The sequence below is a fragment of the Mustela nigripes genome, chromosome 7 (genome assembly GCF_022355385.1).
Source record: "Mustela nigripes isolate SB6536 chromosome 7, MUSNIG.SB6536, whole genome shotgun sequence".
Taxonomy (NCBI): Eukaryota; Metazoa; Chordata; class Mammalia; order Carnivora; family Mustelidae; genus Mustela; species Mustela nigripes.
The window spans coordinates 92,399,128-92,416,088 of record NC_081563.1 but is presented as its reverse complement, the minus strand read 5'-3'; the positions used below and the strand labels follow the sequence as shown (position 1 = coordinate 92,416,088).

Here is a 16,961-nt window from a genome sequence, read left to right as displayed (position 1 = left end):
CCTAAAAATCCTCTATGCTCTGTCTTTTTATTCCTGTTTCCTCCTTAATCCCTGGAAACACTCATCTTATTCCTGCCTTTATAGTTTTGCTTTTTTCCAGAATGTCCTCTAACTGGAATTACAGTGTGTGGCCCTTTCAGATGGTTTCTTTCACTTACTCAAATGCACTTGAGTTTTTCCTATGCCTTTTTATGGCTTGATAGCTCATTTCCTTTTAACAATATATAATATTCTGTTATGTGGATATATACCCAGCATATTTATCTATTCACCTACTGAAAGGCGAATGTCATTTGTTCCTGGCATTTTCTTTGTTGGGAAGTTTTTATTTACTGATTCAACCTTGGAAATTGTCTTAATATTGTTGGCAGGGGTGGGGGAGGGAAGAAAAGAAAGAGGAGTCAATGCAATTTTCAGTTTGGGTAGCAAAGAAAAGGATGGTTCCATTAAAAGACATGAGGAAATTAGGGAAAGAATGTGATTTGTGACAAAGAAAGGGAAGGATAAAGAAGGCAAATTAAAAAAAAAATAAAAGAGAGAGAGATAGGTTGAGAGGAGAGGAGGGAGAGAGGGGAAAAAATGCATGGCTGTAGCAGCACATGACATGCTATAACCCACTTAGTTGTCCTAACCTTGTTGCCTTCAGAGGAAATATACTGAAATAACGTAAGTAAATATGGTCATTCAGTAAAAGTCAATTCTTTTGGTATATATCAGTAACCTTTCCCAAATAAAGCTAAGAGAGGGCTTTACAATCTTCTCTTCCTCCCAAACTTGTCACCCAGTTATAGAAGCAAGACTCTTCTATTCACACATTATTAATGTGCAGGCACCAGACAGTCCTTTGGTCCCCCCCTCTAGCTTCTCCAGCTGGTGTTTGCTTGAGAGGGTGACTCCAGGATGAAGACATTCTGTGGATTAGACTGGGCTTCTTTGGGCTTGGCTCAGCATGGGAACCACCAGGAAGTAGAGTGTCACACAGCCAGCACAGCCATCCGTCTTGAGCATTGCCCCAAGATGCTGGGGGTTCCTGAGCTTGCCTCAGTTATCCAAGGATGGTCAAATCTGTGAAGATTTTCTTCAGCCAAATCTTATTATTATTTACACACACACACACACACACAAGAAAATTCTATCAGCATTTTTGTTGATTAAACCTTCTGGTGAGGATTTCTGCAATGGTGAATGTTAACTTGTCTGCCATTTTGCGAATTAGTGACTTCTGATTCCAATGAATCACCCTGAGATGGAGATTTCTGATGGAGTGCTGAACACGCACAGCTGTTTTTAGATTATGGAGAGTTTATCTCTGTGAATGCACACACTTCCCACTGTTTAAGCTGAAGTATTTTGAAATGCATTACCGCAATGACCAGCACTAATAGAAATATGTGAGTCATGTGTGTAGTTTCAAATTATCTTGGAACTGCATTTTCAAAAGTAAAAAGAATCAGATGAAGTTAATTTTAATAACATATTTTATTTAATTAAATGTAACCAATATAATTTTATTTATTAAATGTAACCAATATAAAAATTATTAGTAATATGTTCTGTAATACAAAGTTTATCTTGATTCAGACACTAAATTTCCGGGGGTTAAATTATTACCTCCTGGGATTGTCCAGTTTTCCATGTGGAGTTGGATGACTTTCTTTTCTCTACATTCAAATGAAATTGTCCAAGAAGAGGTTGGGAATGGCATTTGAACTAGAGATATGGAAATAGCATTCATCTGAAAAGACATGCTTATTGTCTGAAAAACCAAATAGGAGCTCTGAGAGAGAAGGAAAAAAGAAAAGCAGAACTTCAAGGGCATTTGAAACAGGACACAGGGAAGAAAAGAGAATTGCCAAAGGAGAAAAAATATCAGAGGGAAGGAATAAGGGCTCCACTTAGGGAAGGGGGTTAATTTACAGGCAGAGGAATGCCCTGCCTGCATATTTTTCAAACACAGGTAAGAATGCTAAGGAAAAAGATAAGGAAGAAGAACCTTAGGGAATTAGGGGGGAATCTGGTTATTCCTATGGCAATAGAATGTGCTTGTCTTTGTTAAATTTTTTCTGTCCTAGTCGGAGTGAACAGTGGATTAAACAACAGATGATCACTTTGAGTTTTAATCTGTGGCCACAAGGGAATTCCTTATATGAAAATATAGAGTCAAAGGGCAGATAGATGTATCTGGAATGATAGGACTGTTGCTCCACACCTGTCGGTCCTGCCAGTGATTTTTCACTAACTCTCCCTTGAGGTGCTGACTTACACATCATAAAACCCTCAAACTATAAACCCCTATTTCTTTGAGGTATAATATCTCCTGTCTTCCCAAGCCAATGAAGGGTCTAACCCATCAGAGAGCCAATTCCCTTCTCTTCCTCTCCTTTACTCATACACACATATTTAAAGAAGGAACAAAAACCTATCAAACTATCAAATGGTGGAAACTATTTTGTACACATGCAGGCTGAGTTTAAATTATTTATTTAGTTATTTTTATTTTTTTAATTTAAATTCTAATTAGTTAACATACAGTGCCATATTGGTCTCAGAAGAGGAATTCAGTGATCATCACTTACACACAACACCCAGAGCTCATCATAACAATTGCCTTCCTTAATACCCATTATCCATCTAGCCCATCCCCACCCACATCCCTCAATCAACCCTCTGTTTGATCTCTATGATTAAGAGTCTCTTATACTTTTTCCCTTTTTCTCTCTCTCCCTTTCTCCCTTTCTCCTTTCTGCACAGTGAAAGAAACAATCAATAAAACTAAAAGGCAGTTTATGAAGGGGAGGAGATATTTGCAAATGACATATCTGACAAAGGGTCAGTATGCAAAATTTATAAAGAACTTATTAAGCCCAACACCCAAAAAACAAATAATCCAGTTAAGAAATGGGCAGAAGACTTGAATAGACATTTTCCAAAGAAAACATCCAGATGGTTAACAGACATGAAAAGATGCTTTTGATCTTTGACCAATGGAACAATGACCCAGGTGAGTGTTCATACAACATCACTCATTATCATCGAAATATAAATCAAATCAAATATAAATATAAACCAAAACCATGATGAGATATCACCTCATACTCGTCAGAATGGCTAAAATTAACAACACAAGAAATAACAGATGTTGGTGAGGATCAGGAGAAAGGAGAACCCTCTTGCATTGTTGGTGGGAAAACAAACTGGTGTAGCCACTCTGGAAAAACAGTATGGAGGTTCCTCAAAAAGTTAAAAATAGAGCCATCCTATAACCCAGCAATTTGCACTAGTAGGTATTTAGCCAAAAGATACAAAGATACAGATTCAAAGGGGTACATGCACCCTGATATTTATAACAGCATTACCAGCAATAGTCAAACTATGGAAAGAGTCTGAATGTCCATTGACTGATCAATGGATAAAGAAGAGGTGGTATGTGTATATACAATGCAATATTATTCAGCCATCAGAAGAATGAAATCTTGCCATTTGCAATGACATGCATAGAGCTAGAGTATATTATGCTAAGTGGAATCAGTCAGTCAGAGAAAATCAAATACCATATGACCACACTCATATGTGGAATTTAAGAAACAAGACAGATGAACATATAGAAAGGGGAAAAATATAGTTTTTGAATATATCTTGAACAAGGGTCTGTGACTGTGTTCTCCAATTGTCAGTGACTTCTACCTCTTGGCCACAAAGGTCCACTTCCAATGTGCTGTGATGCTGGCACTGAGCTTCTGCAGCACTTCTTTGCCAGCTCCTCCTTGTTGGGCTCTGCTGAGTTGGGGTGGAGGGCAGGGCGGCACCAGCAGGAGACTGCCAGCGGGGAGGAGGCAGGAGACTGCCAGCGGGGAGGAGGCAGGAGAAAAGACATCTGAAAAGAGATTGTTCTCAGAAGACTGTGCATATTCCAAGGAAGTAGATCTAAGACAAGAGCTGGAAGATATTTCACTCTGTTGATTATTTTTTGTGCAGAAGTTTTTCAGTTTGATATTGCCTCACTTATTTATTTTTGGTTTTGTTATCTGTGCTTTTCGTGTCACATTCAAAATACTATTGACGAAGACCAATGTCCAGTAACTTCCTTTAATGTCTTCTTCTAGGAGTTTAGGGTTGCAAATCTATGTTCAGACCTTTAATCCATTTTTAGTTAATTTTTGTTATGGTGAAAGATAAGGGTCTGATTTCATTCTTTTGGATATGGGCATTTGGTTTTCTCAGCACCATCTAAAAGGAAAGAGATTTTCTTTTCTGTTTGTTTATTCTTAGCATCCTTGTCAAAAACATGTATACATGTGGGTTTATTTGTGAGCTTTTTATTGTTCCATTGATTGATATATTTGTTATTTTATAACAATACCATTCTGTTTAATTATTATAGCTTTATAATATGTTTTGAAACCAGAAAGTGTGATGTCTTCAGCTTTGTTCTTCTTATCCAAAATTACTTTGTCTGTTAGGGATCTTTTGTGCTTCCTTAGGAATTTTAGGATGTTTTTTTTCTATTTCTGTAAAACTGTATTTGGGATTTTGATAGGGATTACATTGTACCTGGAACTGCTTTGGTAATATGGACATTTGAACAACACTAATTCTTTTAATCCATGAACATGGAAAGTTTTCCATTTATTTGTTTCTGTGTTCACTTCTTTCATTAGTACTTTTTAAATTATTATTATGTTATGTTAGTCACCACACAGGATGTCATTAGTGTTTGATATTCATTGTTCAAGATTCATTGTTTACATACAATACCCAGTGCTTCATGCAATACATGCCCTCCTTAATACGAATCACTGGGCCAACCCATCCCCCCACTAAACCCTTAGTTTGTTTCTCTGAGTCCACAGTCTTTCATGGTTTGTCTTCCCCTGCAATTTCCCCTGCTTCATTTTTCCCTTCTTTCTCATAGTGTTCCCCATGCTATTCCTTCCATTAGTATTTTATAGTTTTTAGTGTATATGTCTTTCACCTCTTTGGTTAGGTTTATTTCTTTTTTATTCTTTTTGGTATTATGGTCAATCGGATTTTTTTTTAATTTCTTTTTTGGATAGTTCTGTATTGGTATATAGAAATGCAACAGATTTTTCTCTGTTGGTTTTGTATTTTGTGACTTTTCTGATTTCATTTGTTCTAGTAGTTGTTGCTGATTCTATATGGGTTTCTACATATTTCTGATCTTTACTACTGAGGGGACCTTACCGTTGTTATAAAAACCATGAGGACCTGTACAATGATAACATTGGTTCTGAAAGGCAAACGGGTCCAGGTGAGTGTCTTCACATAATTTTTAGTTCATATTATTGCACAAAACAGCATTCTTGCAGATGTCACTGTACTTCTTGTTTTAATTATAAAAAATCTATTTTTTTAATCTTCTCAGTGATATCATTGTAAAACTAAATGCCAGGAATGCCACTGGAAAGCCAGTGTGTGGAACATTCTGTTCCTGGAATGAGATTTCTTTAGAAACATAAGCAAGAACAGAAGTATTTTGTAAAACATTCTTCAGATTAATTTTCAAACCAAGAACAGAGGAAGAATGAGAACAAAAAGGAAGAAAATCAACAGTAATGTTAAATTTTATGTATCTACTTGACTAAGGTTATGGTGCCCAGTTGTTTAGTCAAACCCTAGTCTAAAGGTTTCTATAAAGGTGTTTTTATGTGTGTGATTAACATCTGCAGTTAGCTGACTTTAAGTAAAGGAAATCACCTTTGGCAATGTCAGATGAACCTCGTCCAACCCATTTAGTGCCTTAAGAGCAAAATCTGAAGTTTCCAGGAAAAGAAAAAATTCTGCCTTAAGATAGTAAATTCTTCTTGAGTTTCAAGTTAACAAATTTCAGACTTACTAGCCCCTATAATCATATGAGCCAATTACTTAAAATAAATCTCTTAATATATATACATGGATCTTCTTGACTCTGTTTCTCTGGAGAACAGTAACTGATATATCCACTAATTTAGCTAAAGGAAGAGTCTTTCCTAGGAATTTAAGTACCTGGACCAATGAGACTGACATTAAGCACAAAATGGGATTGAAAGCCAGGAAAAGGAGATGGGGACGAATGTGGTTCCAATGGCTCTTGAAGGGGGCACTAAAATGGTGAGGGAAGCATCTGCTATTATTGAATTAGAAACAGTGGCTGGGGCCAAAGGCATCCTACAGATGAAGAGAAAAGAGGTCTCGGGACAAACTGGAATGGCACTTTTAGACGACGGTGAAGATTCAAATCTACTGGGGGGAGGGGTGGTACACAAAGAATACCCACAGCGAGAATAGTTAATAGACTGCCCTGTAAAACTGAGAGTCACCTAAGGACTGTGACTTTAGCAGTCTGGGTAGGGTCTGGGGATCAGCATGTGTCCAAAATTCTTAGGTGATTCTATGTATAGCCAGTGGTAAGGACCACAGCTAGGTCAGATTTGCTGATCAATTTCACCAGCCTAAACTCATCAGAGCTCCCTTGCTGGATTTCCAGGTGATGAGGACACAATATGTGGAAATACAGGTCTGCTTCAGCTCCAGGAGAGTGTGCTTGATGAACTGCAGGAAGCTAAGGGAGGGTGTGGCAGAGACAGGACACAATCACCACAGGCAGCTGGGATTAGTGGACATGGAGATGGGAAATATCTCCTTAGACAAAGTTACCTATCTCAGGAAGGGAGAATGTGCAAGACTTGTTTCAATAGCAGAGAACTTTAACAAACTAGCAGTTACAGATTTATATCTTTCTATAAGATACCCCTCAGGCAAAATGTAGTATAAAACAGGAACTGAGTGGGGTTTGAAAGCAAGGAGAAAGTAAAGGCAAGAAAGGGTGGCACTCAGTCTGGCAAATAACAAGCCCCACCAGAATTAGGAAAGTTTAGTTACCAACCTGAGAAGCAGGTGAAGCCATCAAAACATTACCGATCCTTACTAAAAGACAAGGGCAAGAGTGAGAAATTCTGCGTTAGTTGGTGACTCACCATTCCTGAAGTGAAAGCAGTGGTTCTCAAACTTTAGCCTGTGTCAGAATCACCTAATTACATAATAATATATAAATTGGTTACATATTTCTGTGTAGCAAATTTCTGCAAAACTTCTAACCTTAAGACAATAAGCATTCATTATCTAAGTTTCCATTGGTCAGGAAAGCATATGCAACCTCATTGGCTGCCTCTAGCTCAGGGTCTCTATGAAGTTACAGCCAAGCTATTGGCCGGAGATGCAAACTCTGATGGAGGTCTGCCTGGTGGTGGTGGGTGGGGAGACTGCAGCCAAGCTCCTTCACATGGCTGCCCAAGTGTCCTTACCTCACAGCAGCTAGTGATCTGAGAGATAGAGAGCCGGGGAGTGCCCAAGATGGAAGCCATAGTCTTTCTAGACTGTACAGACCATGTTTGCCAGTGGCATCTCTTCACTTCTGCTGAAGCTTTTTCATTATAAACTAGTTACTAAGACCAGCCCATGCTCAGGGGAAGGGGACTTAGTACACAAGGGCCTGAAGATTAGGAAAAGGAGATCATAGGGGCCATCCAGAAGGCTGCCTAATACAGTTTATTAACACATAGATTTTTGGACCCCAGAATTTCTGATTCAGCAGGGCTGAATTGCTAATAAATTCCTGGCTGCAGTTACTGCTGCTGCTGCTGATCCAAGAACCACACTTTGGGAATTGCTGCTTTGAAAATCCGACACCCAATCAGACTGAGAATCAGGCTCCAGCTTCTGCAGGAAGTTGGACTTCACCCAGACATTGAGACTGGGAGTCTCAATGGCTCAGATTCTGGCTGAGTCTGAGCTGAATAAGAATTTGGAGAGGATAGTTTATAAACCTTAACTTAAAATTTTGGATTTTTTAACTCATACAAAAATGATAGAATTCTATGAGGGCTTTTAATTCCTTTGGATTTTAATAGCTTATGAATTCAACTTGCAAGGGGAGTTAGTCTAGAACTTTAATTTTTCCTGGGAATGAGATAATGAGGGTGGGGATGTGGTGGGAAATTTCTATTTTGGCTTGTAATTAGGGTACAATTGTTTAGTTGTACTTGTTTAATTTTGTTGAAGCTTGATTGGACAATGTGGCCGGAAATTATTTGAAATGGGAAAGAGAACACAGTAAACTTTTGGCTTGGATAAATGGAGCTTTGGGATGGAATTTGTTAAATAGCTTTATTCAGATATAATTCACATGCCACAGCATTCAAACAATTAATGTGTATAATTCAGTAGTTTCTAGTATAGTCCAAGAATTGTGCAAGTTATCCCCACAGTCTAACTTTAGAACATTTTCATTACCTCTTTCCAACTTTCTGCTGTCCACCCCACCACCACCATCACCGCTGCCCCCAGCCCTAGGCAACCACTTGCCTACATTTTGTCTTTATACAAAGATTAAAGATTCAAGTACTCAGTCACATATGCTACAGTTGAAGTGCTCAACTTCAACTGCAGCCATTTAAAATGAATGAAATCATACAATATGTGCTCTTTATGTTGCTGACTTTATGTTTTCAAGGTTCTTCCATGTTGTAGCATGTATCAGTACTTCAGTTTTTGTATTGCCAAACCATTATTTATTTATAAATCATATATATATGGTTTATATGTATATCTATCTATCTATATCTATTTTATATATTTATATATATCTATATATAGATATATATATCTATTATCTATTTATATATATTTTTTTCTTTACTCATTCATCAATTGACAGACATATGTGTTTTTTTTTCTCTGTTTTTTGAGATTATGAAGAACACTGCTGCAAATATTCATATGTGTTTTTGTGTGGCCATGTTTTCATTTATATTGGGTATCTATATCAGAGAAGAATTGTTGGGTGATATGGTAACCTGGTAACCATATTCCCAAGAACGGCCAAAGTATTTACCAAAGCAACTCCACCATTTTACATCTCTACCAGAAATACCAGATTCTAATTTGTTATTGTCTGTTTTCATTTTTGTTTGTTTTTTTATTTAATTTAATTTAATTTAATTTAATTTTTTACTATAGCCATAAAGTGGGTGTAAAGTGGTATCTCATTTTCACTTAAATTTCCCTAATGGCTAATGATGAGCATTTTTTCCAGGTACTTCTTTGTCATTTGTCATTTTGGAGAAATGTCCATTCAAATCCTTTGGAATTAAAAAAAAAAAATTTTTTAATTTAATTGGGTTACTTTTTAATTTTTTAAAACTGAGGTTTATTTATTTAAAACTGGGTTAGTTGTCTTCTTATTGAGTTGTAGTAGTTCTTCATATATTGTGGATATAAATTCCATATTAGTTATATGATTTGCAAATGTTCTTTTCCATTCTGCAGTTGTCTTTTCTCTTTATGCGTGAGTTTGTGAAATGACAAAACTAAAACGATTTAGTAATAAGTGTGATGTCGTTTTTATAAGGAAAAACAATCCATGGGCTGGGAGAATACAGTATTAACCAAATGATAGCATACTCTTCCTGACAAATTTGGTTAAGAGAAAGTTTGATATAGCATTAGAAGCCACAACATGGAGATAGGGCATGATTAGCTACCATTGCATATCTGACCTTATTTGGAAAGATCAAGGAACAAGAAAATAAGTATAAAGCCCAGAGTTGGATTGGTGCTTAGGGTTTGGCTGACTGGATACTTTGTGTTTCTTGTCAAGTGAAGACTTTACAGGAACATGAAAGTTAAACGTGTTGGTGTGGAATCCTGAGCAGGAGTGGCTCTATCTTGAACTTAATAATTTATTTCAATAGCCCCCCTCCACTTTTGATCATTCTCTTGACCATTCAAGAGTTTTTGATTAAAAATATTGGCCTTAGGAGTATCTGGGTAACTCAGCTGGTTAACTTTCCAGCTCTTGATTTTGGCTCAGGTCATGATCTCAGGGTTGTATGTCAGGATCTGTGCTCAGCAGGTAGTCTGCTTAGTCTGCATGAGATTTTCTCTCTCCCTTTGCTCTCCCCCCACTGGAGCGCTCTCTCTTAAATAAATAAATAAACCAATCTTATTAAAAAATTGGCGTTATTGTGACTCTCTGCGATTGTTGCCTCTGGGGTCTTGGTGTAATATTCACAAGAGATATCAAGCTGTATTATTGGAGCTGGTTGCATTCTTCTGTTTTTTCAGTTGGTCAGAGACCATCTATCACCCAGTCAATGGCTGCCTACATACATTTAAGACTCTTGAGGGAATTCAGTGTATTAGGGAGAAAATAGTAGTCATTACCAATAAAATGATACCCTGGGTTTGGAAATTATTCCTGAACCAGGGTCTCCATGAACCAAATCATCCAGAATTAAGTAAGTCAAGAAATGACTACTTCTTTAAGTTAGTTGTCCTCTTTATGTATTTCATGTAAATTTGTCTCTACTTTCTCAGAAGTGTTTCTCCAGATAACAGCAGGTATTGTTGATTATTGCATAAAGTCCTTCTTGTTCTGCAATTAGGTAGTCCAGAGCCAGGCAGCTATAGCTTTGGTCATGGCCCCTGCTCTTTCTCCTGGAGTAAGAAATGGTTCCCAAGGGTTAAGGAAGCTAATATGATAGAATGGGAGCTGAGTGCCCCAGTGAAGCTGAGGCATTGGGAATCAGAAGTGTGTGACAGGCAGAACTACAGAACCACCACCATCATAGCATTTCCAACAAGCATTTGGAAGTTGGATTACCCCTCCTGCCAAACTTTGCAATAGCCTGAAATATGTAAATAATGACATTAGATTTCCAGGCCAGAGCAAGAAGAAAAAGTGGAAAAATATCTTCATGGTATAAGAATTAGGAAAAGGATGATTAAAGAAGGAAAAAGAAAGGAAAACAAATGTTCTTGATCCAACATCTTGGGTGGATGCAGCCTTCCTCAACACTGGCTACTTCTCTTCCTCATCAATTTGATTTTGAGCTTTCCAGCACCTGTGCAGAACAAGATGTCAGCTGTATCCTTCAGTTTTGAAATATGGACTGGAGGTTTGACACCTTGTAATTTGGTAGCAGTGTTAGTAGTCAAGAGTACTTGGTAGGACCATTTCAATGAGTCTCACTTTTGCAAACCTATCAAATTAAAACAATAATTGTCACAAATTGTAAAAGATTTTAAAATGGCCATGGTTAAAGATATCATGAGAGTTTATTATAATGCAATTGACACAGAAATTTTATTTAACATTTTAAGATGATAACTGGAATTATAACTGATAGCATTATACCATGACAGATTTTTAAGAATTCTTTACACTTTCTGGAACATTTGTATTAAAACATATACAAATATAACCTAAGAAAGCTAAATATCACTTCTCATTTGACAATACTTTCAATATAATTTAACATATGAAATAAGTCTAATTAATTTAATCTCTTTTTATAAGGAGAGAGAACAAATCTTTTGAGATGTTCCAAGGCAGCCTCTAGAAAATCCCATAGTTAGTTTGAGGTCAAAAAGACTTAATTTAGAATTTATTTTTTGAGAGACTGCTGAGAAGATGGCAGAGTAGGAGGACCCTGGGATCACCTCTTACCACATGACCACCTAGAGAACACTCACATTGGCATATATAACCCCAGAAAATGATTAGAAGAGTGGCAGAACAGACTCTCCATAGCCCAATGTAGACAAGAGGCCACAGCAAAGTGGATCCACACCCTCTGATACGTTCTTGGCAAGAGCCCATGAAAGGAGTGACACAAACCTGGCAGTGGGCAAGCAGCACAGGACCTCCATGGGACTCTCCACAAATAGAAGACCTAAAAAGAACCAATTAGAGATAATGAACTCGCTAAATGAGTTTCCTGATCAGGAGAAAGTAATGGAAACTCACCAAGCTGAGCAAAAGAGAGGCAGAAAAAATATGCAAAATGAGAATAGACCCAGGGAGCTCAGGGACACTGTCAAGCATGAGAGTCACATGATAGGGATCCCAGGAGAAGAGCAAGAAAAAGGGATAGAAGACTTATATAGCTAAAAACTTCCTGAATCTGGGGAAGGAAAGAGAAATCCAGATCCAGGAGGCAAAGAGAACTCTCAACAAAAGCAATCCAGAGAGATCTGCATGAAGACACAAAGTATATAAGATGGCTAAAAGTAGTGATAAAGAGAGAATTTTAAAAGCAGCAAGATAAAGGAAAGCAGTAAACATATGGGAAATTCCATAAGGCTATCAGTGGATTTTTCAGCAGAAACTTTGCAGGCCAGAAGAGTATGGCATGATCTATTCAAACTGCTAAAAGGAAAAAAAAAAAAAAATCTGCCACCAAGAATATTCTACCCAGCAAGGCTTTCATTCAAAATAGAAGGAGGGATAGAGTTTTCCAGAAAAAAAACAGAATTTTTTTGTGTGTGTGTGTCCCAGATCCACAGCCCAGCCACCCTCCTGCCTGAGTCAGCATGCACTGCCTGCCACCTGCTCAATACTTACTCAACATGATTTTACCTTAGATCTACATGGACTCAAACTGATACTCTTCCCCTCAAATTCCAGCCCCTGTGCTTAAGTTTGTGCCTGATAGCAGAATGAAGTAACCCAAATAGCAACACTAATTCTGTGGAATATATAATGGAATAAAGAACTGTGCTAGGCTGGGAACATCTTCAACAAGCACAACTATGAAAAATACATACAGCATGATTCTGGTTACTAAAAGAAACAAACCTGGGAAAAATAGAACAAGACAAAATCAGAGAGGGAGACAAACCACAAGAGACTCTTAATCATAGGAAAGAAACTGAGGGTTGCTGGGGTAGGGGGAGGTGGATGGGGGTGGGGTAACTAGGAAATGGGCATTACAGAGGATATGAGATGTGATGAGCACTGGGTATTAAATGTAACTGATGAATTGCTGAATATATGAGACTCTCAACCATAGGAAACAAACAGGGTTGTTGGAGGGGAGGGGTGGGGGATAGGGTGATGAACATTAAGGAGAGCACATATTGTAATTAATCATGAATCACTGAACTCTATCTCTGAAACTAAGAATACACTATGTTGATTAATTGAATTTAAATTAAAAAAGAACCCCCCAGAAGAGTTTATCTCTGAGAAGTTTGTCAAAAATATCAAAAGGTTTTAAAATACTTAATCAGATCAGATCATAGGTCACCATGAAATAATACTTAGTTATCCATTTAATCAAAATCACATTGAAGACTTTGAAGGCAAGTACAGAAATTTACATAGCTATAAAAACAACAACAACAAAATCTTAGATCTTTTAATACTGAGAAGAGTAGATTTTCTTAAGTAATCGAAGACCTAATAAAGACATGAAGCACAGTACATTATTTTGGTAAGATACAAGTTTTTTGCTGTTGTTGTTGTTGTTCTAGCAATTTACTTAAAGAATAAAGAAAAAAATGTTTATTTTTAAGAACAGACTGATAATTTTAAAAAACAAAAACAAAAACAAATAAACCCTATCTTTTTAACAGAGAGATAATCAAATTTCAATTATGCTTCAGGGTACTTATGATACATTCTGTAAAAAATAAATCCATTCCAAACCTAGCCAGCTTGCCCACACATAAAATTCTTTTTTCCAGGATTTCTTTTCCACAAACCTTCTACCACATCTTTTATATCTATTTATGTTTCCCCCCCTTTTTCTTATTCTAGAAAACACAGTAATACTTATTTACTTTTCATACAGAGTTGTTATGGGGTTTCCAGAGTGGGCTGGGGCTGGCAGTGTGGACAGTGAAAAAATTCACCCAATGCAGAACAAAAGAGGTGAAAGTTTATTGAATACACTGCCCAGGAGCCAAGGAGCAGTGGGCATGTCAGCAAAAGAGACCATCTGCCACGAGGTGGGGGTGAGGGGCTATAGTTATAGGGCAGTGTGGGGGGTATGGGAATATATGAAATATTCCTTTTTGGTAATCTTAGGAGCTGTGCCTGGTTGTAAGTATATCATTGGTTGGTTGGGGCCAATGGCTTACTGAGCCTGTTGGCATCAGCTTAGGGGAGCTGGGGCCCCTTCTGTCTAGCTCAAGCCTGTTGCTTAAAAGCAGCCTCTACAGTTGCTTCCTTTTACTCTTATTTCTAGAAGATTTTAATTGTTTAGAATTCTTAATCCTTGTAGTTCTTAATTCCTAATGAAATCAATGTACAGAAATCAGTTGCTTTCCTATACACTAACAATGAAAATACAGAAAGGGAAATTAGAAAATTGATTCTATTTACTATAGCACCAAGAACCATAAGATACCTGGGAATAAAACTTAACCAAGGAGGTAAAGAATCTGTACTTGAGGAAATATAGAACACTCATGAAAGAATTGAAGAAGACACAAAAAGATGGAAGACAATTCCATGCCCATGGATTGGAAGAATAAACATTGTTAAAATGTCTATACTGCCTAGAGCAATCTATGCCGTCAATGCAATTCTGATCAAAATTCCACGGGCATTTTTCAAAGAGCTGAAGCAAAGAATCCTAAAATTTGTATGGAATCAGAAGAGACCCGAATTGCTAAGGAAATACTGAAAAAGAAAAACAAAACTGGGGGCATCACATTGCCCAATTTCAAGCTTTACTACAAAGCTATGACCACCAAGACAGCATGGTACTCGCACAAAAACAGACAGATAGAGCAGTGGAACAGAGTAGAGAGAGCCCAGATATGGACCCTCAACTCTATGGTCAAATAATCTTTGGTAAAGCAAATATAAATATATACATATATATTTATAAATAAATATACAGTAGAAAAAAGACAGTCTCTTCAATAAATGGTGCTGGGAAAACTGGACAGCTATATGTGGAAGAATGAAACTTGACCATTCTCTTACACTGTACACAAAGATAAACTCAAAATGGATAAAAGACCTTAACGTGAGACAGGAATCCATCAGAATCCTAGAGGAGAACATAGGCAGTAACCTTTTTGACATCGGCCAAAGCAACTTCTTTCAAAATGTCTCCAAAGGCAAAGGAAACAAAAGTGAAAATGAACTTTTGGGACTTCATCAAGATCAAAAGCTTCTGCACAGCAAAGGAAACAGTCAACAAAAGAAAGAGGCAACGCATGGAATGCGAGAAGATATTTGCAAATGACAATACAGACAAAGGGCTTATATCCAGGATCTATAAATAACTCTTCAAATTCAACACACACAAAACAGATAATCATGTCAAAAAATAGGCAGAAGACATGAACAGACACTTCTCCAATGAAGACATACAAATGGCTATCAGACACATGAAAAAATGTTCATCATCACTAGCCATCAGGGAGATTCAAATCAAAACTACATTGAGATAACACCTTACACCAGTTAGAATAGCCAAAATTAGCAAGACAGGAAACAACATATGTTGGAGGGGATGTGGAGAAAGGGGAACCCTCTTACACTGTTGGTGGGAATGCAAGTTGGTTCAGCCACTTTGGAGAACAGTGTGGAGATTCCTTAAGAAATTAAAAATAGAGCTTCCCTATGACCCTGCAATAGCATTACTGGGTATTTACCCCAAAGATACAGATGTAGTGAAAAGATGGGCCATCTGTACCCCAATGTTCATAACAGCAATGGCCACAGTTGCCAAACTGTGGAAAGAACCAAGATGACCTTCAACAGAAGAATGGATAAGGAAGATATGGTCCATATATACTATGGAGTATTATGGCTCCATCAGAAAGGATGAATACTCAACTTTTTTATCAACATGGACGGGACTAGAAGAGATTATGCTGAGTGAAATAAATCAAGCAGAGAGACAATTATCATATGGTTTTGCTTATTTGTGGAGCATAAGGAATAACATGGAGGGCATGGGGAGATAGAGAGAAGGGAGTTGGGGGAAATTGGAGGGGAAGGTGAACCAGGAGAGACTATGGGCTCTGAAAATCAATCTGAGGGTTTTGGGGGTGGTGTGGGAGATTGGGTGAGCCTGGTGGTGGATATTATGGAGGGCATGTACTGCATGGAGTACTGGTTGTGGTGCATAAACAATGAATTCTGGAACACTGAAAAGAAATTTAAAAAATAAAATTTTTTTTTTTAATTTTTTATTTTTTATAAACATATATTTTTATCCCCAGGGGTACAGGTCTGTGAATCACCAGGTTTACACACTTCACAGCACTCACCAAAGCACATACCCTCCCCAATGTCCATAATCCCACCCCCTTCTCCCAAACCCCCTCCCCCCGGCAACCCTCAGTTTGTTTTGTGAGATTAAGAGTCACTTATGGTTTGTCTCCCTCCCAATCCCATCTTGTTTCATTTATTCTTCTTCTACCCACTTAAGCCTCCATGTTGCATCACCACTTCCTCATATCAGGGAGATCATATGATAGTTGTCTTTCTCTGCTTGACTTATTACGCTTAGCGAAATAAGTCAAAAAATAAAAATTTTTAAAAAAGAAAAAAAAAGGTAAGCAACTGTGGACTGTCCATTACACCAACATTTATATATATACTTCATGATTTCTTACAGTGTATTTTTACTCACAGTAAATTTTTCAGTGTGACACCAGACATGTTTACTGAAAGACCCAAATATCTTTATTTCCTTTTGTATTAAGAAGCCAAAAGTAGATATACTTGTGTTTAATATTTCAAGTTTTAGAATTTTATATGACTTGGAAGATATTTAGATATTTGACGAATATCCACCATATAACTTCACTTAGTATAATTTTAAGGTTTCAAGTTGATGAGGGAACAGAAGGCTGGTTGAAGACAAAGCATAAGCTGACACCCTGCAACCTCCCTACCTCCCCCACTCCTTGGTGGGACATGTGTGACCTTCTTCCAGCAATCTGCCAACTATCTTTTTTTTTTTTAAAGATTTTTATTTATTTATTTGACAGAGAGATATCACAGGCAGGCAGAGAGGCAGGCAGAGAGAGAGAGAGAGAGAGGAGGAAGCAGGCTCCCTGCTGAGCAGAGAGCCAGATGCGGGACTCGATCCCAGGACCCTGAGATCATGACCTGAGCCAAAGGCAGCGGCTTAACCCACTGAGCCACCCAA

The 16,961-nt window shown here is 37.6% G+C and overlaps 1 long non-coding RNA gene across 1 annotated transcript in view; it reads right to left on the bottom strand.

Moving 5' to 3' along the window:
- Positions 1-3,795: 3,795 nt before the first annotated feature.
- LOC132022635 (uncharacterized) overlaps positions 3,796-16,961 on the bottom strand; it is a 23,372-nt gene continuing 10,206 nt past the window's right edge. The window contains exons 2-4 of the long non-coding RNA XR_009405656.1: positions 11,678-11,732; positions 6,884-6,924; positions 3,796-3,874 (exon numbers count right to left, since the gene is read on the bottom strand). This is a non-coding gene — a long non-coding RNA (uncharacterized LOC132022635). The remainder of the gene's footprint in view (positions 3,875-6,883; positions 6,925-11,677; positions 11,733-16,961) is intronic.